Source organism: Rutidosis leptorrhynchoides, chromosome 2, assembly GCF_046630445.1.
Source record: "Rutidosis leptorrhynchoides isolate AG116_Rl617_1_P2 chromosome 2, CSIRO_AGI_Rlap_v1, whole genome shotgun sequence".
Taxonomy (NCBI): Eukaryota; Viridiplantae; Streptophyta; class Magnoliopsida; order Asterales; family Asteraceae; genus Rutidosis; species Rutidosis leptorrhynchoides.
Genome location: NC_092334.1, coordinates 277,858,503 through 277,868,048, shown reverse-complemented (window position 1 = coordinate 277,868,048; position 9,546 = coordinate 277,858,503).

The following is a 9,546-nucleotide window of genomic DNA, read 5'->3' as shown; positions in this document are numbered from 1 at the left end:
TTCCTAGTAGTTGGTATGGCAGTTATTGTTACATGATGTAGATGAGTACATAGTAGGGTTTCAATGGAAAAATATAGTTATTTATCAGAGAGATTTAAGCCACGGAGTGACGAGGTTACTGATACGCCTGTGGTTATAAAGGTGGAATATAAAAGGTTCTCCGATAACAATAAAAGAGTTCGCATATATATCAAAGTTATAATAAAGTTGTTTTGAATGAAAAGTTGAAGTTGTCTTGCTGGAGCTGTGACAAAATTGGCTATTTTGAAAAAGAACTGCAGAGTTATTTTGGGTAATAATAACACCAAAGGAATTGGCACAACTACGTGTTAAAGGTTTACTCAGTTTCTGTGAATTTTTTCAGGTGTATAACTATATGCATAAATCTTTCCTTCTGTAGATGAAGTGTCGTTGGTTCATCCTCTCGATTGAGGTGTTTTCAAGAATCATGAAAGGTTTGAACACAGAATGTAATCGTGAAGATACAAATGATGTTTAAGACGAAATCAAGTGGCAAACTTGAAGAATTGTTTAGTTTCATATGTTATATTCAATATTTTAATTCATTTTAATTGTCCAATTTTATTAGTCCACAGTCGATAGTCCACAGTTGACAGTCCAATAATTCATATATAGTTTAATATATAATATAAAAATTAATTAATACGTGTCGTGACCCGTATATGTCTCAGACTCGATCACAACTCAAACTATATATATTATTGTAGAATCAACCTCAACCATGTATAGAGAACTCGATCATTACTGCATTTAGAGTGTCTATGGTTATTCCAAATAATATATATAGATGCGTCGATATGATATGTCAAAACCTTGTATACGTGTACCGATATTTAAAATGCATAAAATAAATAACAGAAATTAAATGACGATAAATAAAGTGCGTAAAGTAAATAACAGAAATTAAATGACGATAAATAAAATTGCGATAATTAAATTGCGATAAATAAAATGTAATAGGGAATTACCAGTTAGCTAGAAACAGTTAGCTAGGATTTTGTTAGCGTGGTTTCTTAACAGAATTTCTTATAGTTAATTTGTTTGTTTCTAACAAATTTTTATTTTGTCCAATGTTTTTCTTCATTATGCTACTTGTTGGGTTCTGATAAGTCAAAATCTAAATATGAAATTGAATGACAATGGTTATTCTGTGGTTAACGGATTCGTATATCCGTGGATGTTGGTAGAATAGTAAATGACTGTTGAATCAGAATTGAAAGAATGTACAGTGTAACTTATTAATGTGAAAGCTAAATATTCCTCGGGTATTACCTACCCTTTAAAATATTTTCACCATTAACAGTTTTTACAATAAAACTTTTAATTACAATCTTTATGAGAACATATATATACATATATATTTTCTTCAGACATAATCATGGATTTAATGAGTCAATGTGATATTAAACTCATCAGATTTACGGCTAGAACCAGAGTACATAATCTCTAAAACATTAGAGATTACATAATCGCTATGAAGGATGAAGATAGTTTATGTAGAACAATTCGTAGAACGATGATATGCTCGAGGTGTAGATTCCGAGGTCAAGGCGTGTGATAATGTTGTTGTTGTTGGTACTGGTTATGCTGCTGGTGCTGCCGATGGTGGTACTGTTGCTGTCGGTGCTACAAGTGTTGTTGGTGCTGAGGTTGGTGATGATGTTGGTGTGGTAAGTATAGCTTGTAGATCACGCACCATTCTGGTCAGGGTTTCTATCCTACCCTCTATCATTTCTATCCATCCACTCATCTGATTTGATAGGTCTTGATTATCAATTCGAAGTTCCCTAATTTCTTCTAATATTCCCCTTCGATTGGTATTCGGAAGTAGAGGTTGAATATTTTATGAGATTGCAGTAATGCGACCTTCGAGCTGGAAAACTTTAGCAAGAAGGGTGGATACAGTGTTGCGCATAGGTTCACCGGTGAGTACATCATTTTCTCTGATGTTAGGAGGTAAGTTTGGTTCGTGGTAGGGCTCGCCTTCTTCATTTCTCCATCGAGTGAGTAAGTCTCGGACCCACCCCGATCTCCTCCAGAAAGAAAAATTACTAAATGGTTGAGGCACTTCTGGTTCATTGAATTCGGAGTCTGCTTCAATATACATCTCGAAATCGCTTCCGGAACTAATGGAATCCAAGCTAGGTGTAGGATCCATCTCTCACGATCAGTTAAAGGGTTTTGATATGAAATGATTTTCGAATATCGAATGATATTCTAATTATATATAGAATATCTATGCATACTTCCAAAGATCCCGTGATTTACGGAGAAAATTAGGGAAACGTGTCAGATAAAGTCTACAGTGACAGATACGCTAAGATATGGATTAGTAGATATGCTAAGATATGAATTTTGTCTATACAATATTCATGCAATCAATGCAGTAAGATGTGTCTAGACTAAGAATGATAAGCCGATGATTTCCGACTAGAAATGATAAGGAAAACTTTTGACATGCAGACACGGTCAAGTCCAGACTCACTAATGCCTCCTAACGACTTATCAGTTAGACACACTAATGCAGACCTGGTTCACTAAGACCTCCGCTCTGATACCAACTGAAGCGACCCGTCCTAATCCATCTGGACGAAGTCCATATCGATTACAAAAAAATCACAATAGTTGATTACATCGCGAGGTACTTGACCTCTATATGATACATTTTACAAACATTTCCTTTGTTTTTAAAAGACATACTTTCATTACATCGAAAGTTGGCGGCATGCATACCATATCATAATATATTCAACTATAATTGACTTAATAATAATCTTGATGAACTCAACGACTCGAATACAACGTCTTTTGAAATATGCTATTAATGACTCCAAGTAATATCTCTAAAATGATCAAATGCACAGCGGAAGATTTCTTTCATACCTGAGAATAAACATGCTTTAAAGTGTCAACCAAAAGGTTGGTGAGTTCATTAGTTTATCATAAACAATCATTTCATAATTTTAATAGACCACACGATTTCATATTTTCAATTCTCATAAATATACGTCCCATGCATAGAGACAAAAATATCATTCATATGGATTGAACACCTGGTAACCGACATTAACAAGATGCATATAAGAATATCCCCATCATTCCGGGACACCCTTCGGATATGATATAAATTTCGAAGTACTAAAGCATCCGGTACTTTGAATGGGGTTTGTTAGGCCCAATAGATCTATCTTTAGGATTCGCGTCAATTAGGGTGTCTGTTCCCTAATTCTTAGATTACCAGACTTAATAAAAAGGGGCATATTCAATTTCGATAATTCAACAATAGAATGTAGTTTCACATACTTGTGTCTATTTTGTAAATCATTTATAAAAACAGCGCATGTATTCTCAGTCCCAAAAATATATATTGCAAAAGCATTTAAAAAGGGAGCAAATGAAAACTCACCATACTGTATTTTGTAGTAAAAATACATATGACTATATTGAACAATGCAGGGTTAGCCTCGGATTCACGAACCTATATCAATTGTATATCTATTAAAACTTATAATAGAAAACTGATAATCTCATTTATTAATTATATAACATTTATGTGTTTGTAGTTATATGAATTTAATATTAATTTTTATTTTATACATATACTTTGTTTATATGTATTATAACTTAAATTATATGTTATATATCTATTTTGTATATATATACAATGAAATTAATTAATATTTATTCATTTAGTTATATTAATATATTTATATATGTTTTAGTATTATATAAAAAAATATAGTTTGTTATATGTAATATGGTTCATAACAATAATACTAATCTGAATGAAATTATAATAATTATAATAACTTTATTAAAAATATTAATTTTTGATAAAAAGATAATTTCAATATAATGGTAGTGATAATCATATTAATAAAAATGATGATAATATTAATGATAATACTTTATGTTAATAATAATAATAATATTAATAGTAAAAATAACAATAATAATTATAACTAGATATTAATACAATATTAGAGATAATAATAATAATGATAATAATAATGATACTAATTATAATAACTATCTTAATAGTAATAGTGGTAATATAGTAATACTTACAACAATGATAATAATAATACTAACAATTGTAATTAAAAAGATATTACTAATATTTAATAGATTTTAGTGTGTTAGTAATCATAATAGTTAACTTAACAATACTAATAACAATATTCAAATTTGTAACTATAATTACAATGATATAATAATGATAATTAATACTTGTATTTGTAATAATAATAACAATATTAATGATTATAATACTAATAATAATAATAACTAATTATAACAATACTAATAATAATAATAATAGTAATACTTATTAATAATAATATTAATAACTAATAACAATAACAATAACAATAACAATAATAATAATCATAATATTAATAACGATACTTAAAATGATAAAATTAGTAATAATTATATAAATAATATTTTACTAATACGAATGATAATAATGATTATAATACTTACAAGTATGGTAGTAATAACAATAATAAAAATAATCATAATAATAACAATAATAATTATATTTATAATAATAATAACATTAATGATAATAATAATAATAATGAAAATGATAATATTAATAATAAAACTAAATAAAAAATGAGCTACCTTCAAAGAATGGAGCCTAAAAAAAATAAGTTGCCTCCTCAGGGACTCGAACCCAAGACCGCCTGAAAGGACCCGTTCATATACATTATAAATGATTCACAATAGTTGATTACATCGCGAGGTATTTGTCCTCTATATGATACATTTTACAAACATTTCATTCGTTTTTAAAAGACAAACTTTCTTTATAACGAAAGTTGACGGCATGCACACCATTTCATAATACATCCAACTATAATTGACATAATAATAATCTTGATGAACTCAATGACTCGAATGCAACGTCTTTCAAAATATGCCATGAATGACTCCAAGTAATATCCTTAAAATGAGCTAATGCACATCGGAAGATTTCTTTAATACCTGAGAATAAACATGCTTTAAAGTGTCAACCAAAAGGTTGGTGAGTTCATAGGTTTATCATATCAATCATTTCAATATATTAATAGACTACAAGATTTCTGTTTATAAATATATGTACACTCGCAAGTGTATAAAAGTATTCTATAAGTTGTAGGCACCCGGTAACAAGCCTTAACGTTCATGTTTTACCCTCTGAAGTACACCAGATCAGGTGTGTTTAAAATAACCTCGAAGTACTAAAGCATCCCATAGTCAGGATGGGGTTTGTCAGGCCCAATAGATCTATCTTTAGAATTCACGCCTACCGTACATAGACGAGTAGTTTAATGTTACCAAGCTAAGGGTATATTTCTGGTTTAAACCCATGTAGAATTAGTTTTAGTACTTGTGTCTATTTCGTAAAACATTTATAAAAACAGCGCATGTATTCTCAGTCCCAAAAATATATATAAAAGGGAGCAAATGAAACTCACCATACTGTATTTCGTAGTAAAAATACATATAACGTCATTTAACAAGTGCAAGGTTGGCCTCGGATTCACGAACCTATATTAATTATATATATTTATATGTTGGTCAATATTTGTCTAACAATTTTTGGTCAAGTCATAGTGTACCACAATCCTAATGCTCGAGACTAATATGCAAAAGTCAACAACAGTCAACTTGACCCAAAATGACTTCTAAAATTTATACGTATTTATTATATAACTTAACTATAGTCGTTTTATATATTTAAATATATTTATTAGACTTTATAATAATAAAAGTCATTTATTAATAAAAATTTATATTAACGTTTATATATGATAAAATATACTTTTATATATCTTAAGTAGTAAAATTTATAAAGTTCACTTAATATTGTAAAAATATATTGGTAAGTATTATTAATGTAATTATATTACGCGTGGTCAAAAATATCTTTGTATCCCCTATTTATTTGATAAAATAATATTGATCATAATAATAATAAGTAAAAGTTGTATTATTTTGTAATAATAATTATTATTATTCTATAAAAAAATAACAATATTTATATTTACTAAAAATGGTATTATGATAAAATGATAATACTAACATAATAGTAATAATGATATTTTATAATAATAATGATATTTCTATTAAAATAATAACGACGATAGTAATAATAATCATTTTAACAATAATACTAAAATTCAGTTGACTATAACTTCTAATCCGTTCATCGAAACCATTCGATATCTAAATGAAAATTTCTTAATTTTTCGCTAGCTTTCCAATGACTTGCATATCATATACCCTATCTCAGTAGCATATGTATCTAATTTAGGATTCAACAAACCTATCTAAGGACAATATCGAATGTACAAGCATGCATAATCCTATATACTCGAGCACTAGTCAGGGATACACTATTGATATATAAAAGTTAAGTTATGAGTGCTCACGTATCAATATTGAGATTCAATATTGCAGGAAAGTACGTAGACGCAACGGAGATGATAAACACTAGATTGACCTCACGAGCATACCCATGAACCATACCCATCACCTCCATAGCTATAACCCATAATTTCCTTAGCTTCGACTCATTCAAAAAAAAACTATTTTGAAATCACTCGGACATCACTCCGTCGTAATATTTTATGTATACTAATAATATCTTGAAATAATACAGAGCAAATATATATATATATATATATATATATATATATATATATATATATATATATATATATATATATATATATATAAATCGATTGAGAGAGTTTAGAGAAATATATTTTCAAGTTTCTATGAAATAATGAAACCTATTGAATTCTATTTATAATAGATTTTTGAATTATTAAAGTGAATTATTAAAGTATTAATTATTAAAGTGAATTATTAAAGTATGAATTATTAAAGTGAATTATTAAAGTATAAATTATTAAAGTGAATTATTAAAGTATGAATTATTAAAGTATTATTAAAGTATGAATTATTAAAGTAAATTATTAAAGTATGAATTATTAAAGTGAATTATTAAAGTTTAAGTAAAGTAAAAGTAAAGTAAAGGTAAAGTTAAAGTATAGTAAAAGTATATAAACTATGTATGTATAATACGCATATAAATATATATAATATTAATTTAAATCGTTATATATATTTAATGAAATAAAATATAAATATCGTTATATTTATTATACTGGTTAAATAATGAGTTGTCAAAAGTGATTCTAGATATTTATAAAGGTTATATACGTTTTAATAATAAAGTTCTTTTTAAACTGAAAATGTTTTTGTACGTTTGAAAATAGATTAATAGAATATTATGGAAACCAATTCTCCACTTGCTTTTGTCTAACTTTCGTAAATGACACTTTTTATTTTTATTTATAAATAGCTTTACAAATTATTTCGAATATCGTTAAGAGGAATAGATTTTTCTCAAATCATAGTGGACCTCTCAACAGAGACTTGTAATCATTATTCAATGTTTCTGATAATTCAATCATTTAATATATATTTTTTAATTTCGTCGATAATCATATTGAAACAAATACATTCATATAAAGCATTATACGTTTAAATACTTTGTGGACATTTTCAATTTATAACATATACACATATACATACATATTCATATATGTTCATTTAATGGTTCGTGAATCATTCGAATTTGGTCGAGGTTTAAATGAATGTATAAACATAGTTTAAAATCCTTGAGATTTAACTTAACAAACATTGCTTATCGTGTCAGAATAATATAAAGATAAAGTTTAAATTTAGTTGGAAATTTCCGGGTCGTCACAGTACCTACCCGTTAAAGAAATTTTGTCCTCGAAATTTGATAGAGGTCATTATGGCTAACAATGAGAATGTTATTATGACGTAACGATTATGAAGTTTTATTATGTCTAAGAAGTATGGATAAAATAATTCGATTACTCGAAGCGTACGAGGGAAGTTATCGTAAATGAAGGAAATAAGATTATAGTGATTCGTCATATCTTTTGACGTCATCACAATTGATCTCTGAATTTAAAGAAAATCTTTGTAATCTATGTTGGATTTGAAGCTTCGGTGATTAAGGAGATTATGATTCTCTTGGAATTAATACGATAATCCATCTTGATTTCTCTGTCGGGTATTTCACTATAAATCCACCTCCTTCGTTTCCTTACAACTCACACCTTCTATTCTTTCTCCCTTAACTCATATTTTAAAGTATTTGTCAATATACTTCATCCAGTACTGATTCTCGATATACTCCTCACTTTCATATCTGTCATTCTTCTTTTTCATCTGTCTCCGGAAGAATCTATTTACTTCTACTATACTCTCGGTTTTATAGTGTTTTTAGTTCTTCCGTGTCTTTATATTGCTATATGCATCGATATATAAGGTTTATAATTTTTGGGTGGTTATTGGGTTTTATTGTAGTGACCCGAACTTTTCCATGTTTATATATATTAATTGAGATTGATATTTACATGATTAAATGTTTCCAACATGTTAAGCAATCAAACTTGTTAAGACTTGATTAATTGAAATAGGTTTCATATAGACAATTGACCACCCAAGTTGACCGGTGATTCACGAACGTTAAAACTTGTAAAAAACTATATGATGACATATATATGGTTATATATATATAGTTAACATGATATTATGATAAGTAAACATATCATTAATTATATTAACAATGAACTACATATGTAAAAACAAGACTACTAACTTAATGATTTTGAAACGAGACATATATGTAACGTTTATCGTTGTAACGACATTTAATGTATATATATCATATTAAGAGATATTCGTACATCATAATATCATGATAATATAATAATTTAAAATCTCTTTTGATATTATAAACATTGGGTTAACAACATTTAACAAGATCGTTAACCTAAAGGTTTCAAAACAACACTTACATGTAACGACTAACGATGACTTAACGACTCAGTTAAAATGTATATACATGTAGTGTTTTAATATGTATTTATACACTTTTGAAAGACTTCAATACACTTATCAAAATACTTCTACTTAACAAAAATGCTTACAATTACATTCTCGTTCAGTTTCATCAACAATTCTACTCGTATGCACCCGTATTCGTACTCGTACAATACACAGCTTTTAGATGTATGTACTATTGGTATATACACTCCAATGATCAGCTCTTAGCAGCCCATGTGAGTCACCTAACACATGTGGGAACCATCATTTGGCAACTAGCATGAAATATCTCATAAGATTACAAAAATATGAGTAATCATTCATGACTTATTTACATGAAAACAAAATTACATATCCTTTATATCTAATCCATACACCAACGACCAAAAACACCTACAAACACTTTCATTCTTCAATTTTCTTCATCTAATTGAACTCTCTCAAGTTCTATCTTCAAGTTCTAAGTGTTCTTCATAAATTTCAAAAGTTCTAGTTTCATAAAATCAAGAATACTTTCAAGTTTGCTAGCTCACTTCCAATCTTGTAAGGTGATCATCCAACCTCAAGAAATCTTTGTTTCTTACAGTAGGTTATCATTCTAAT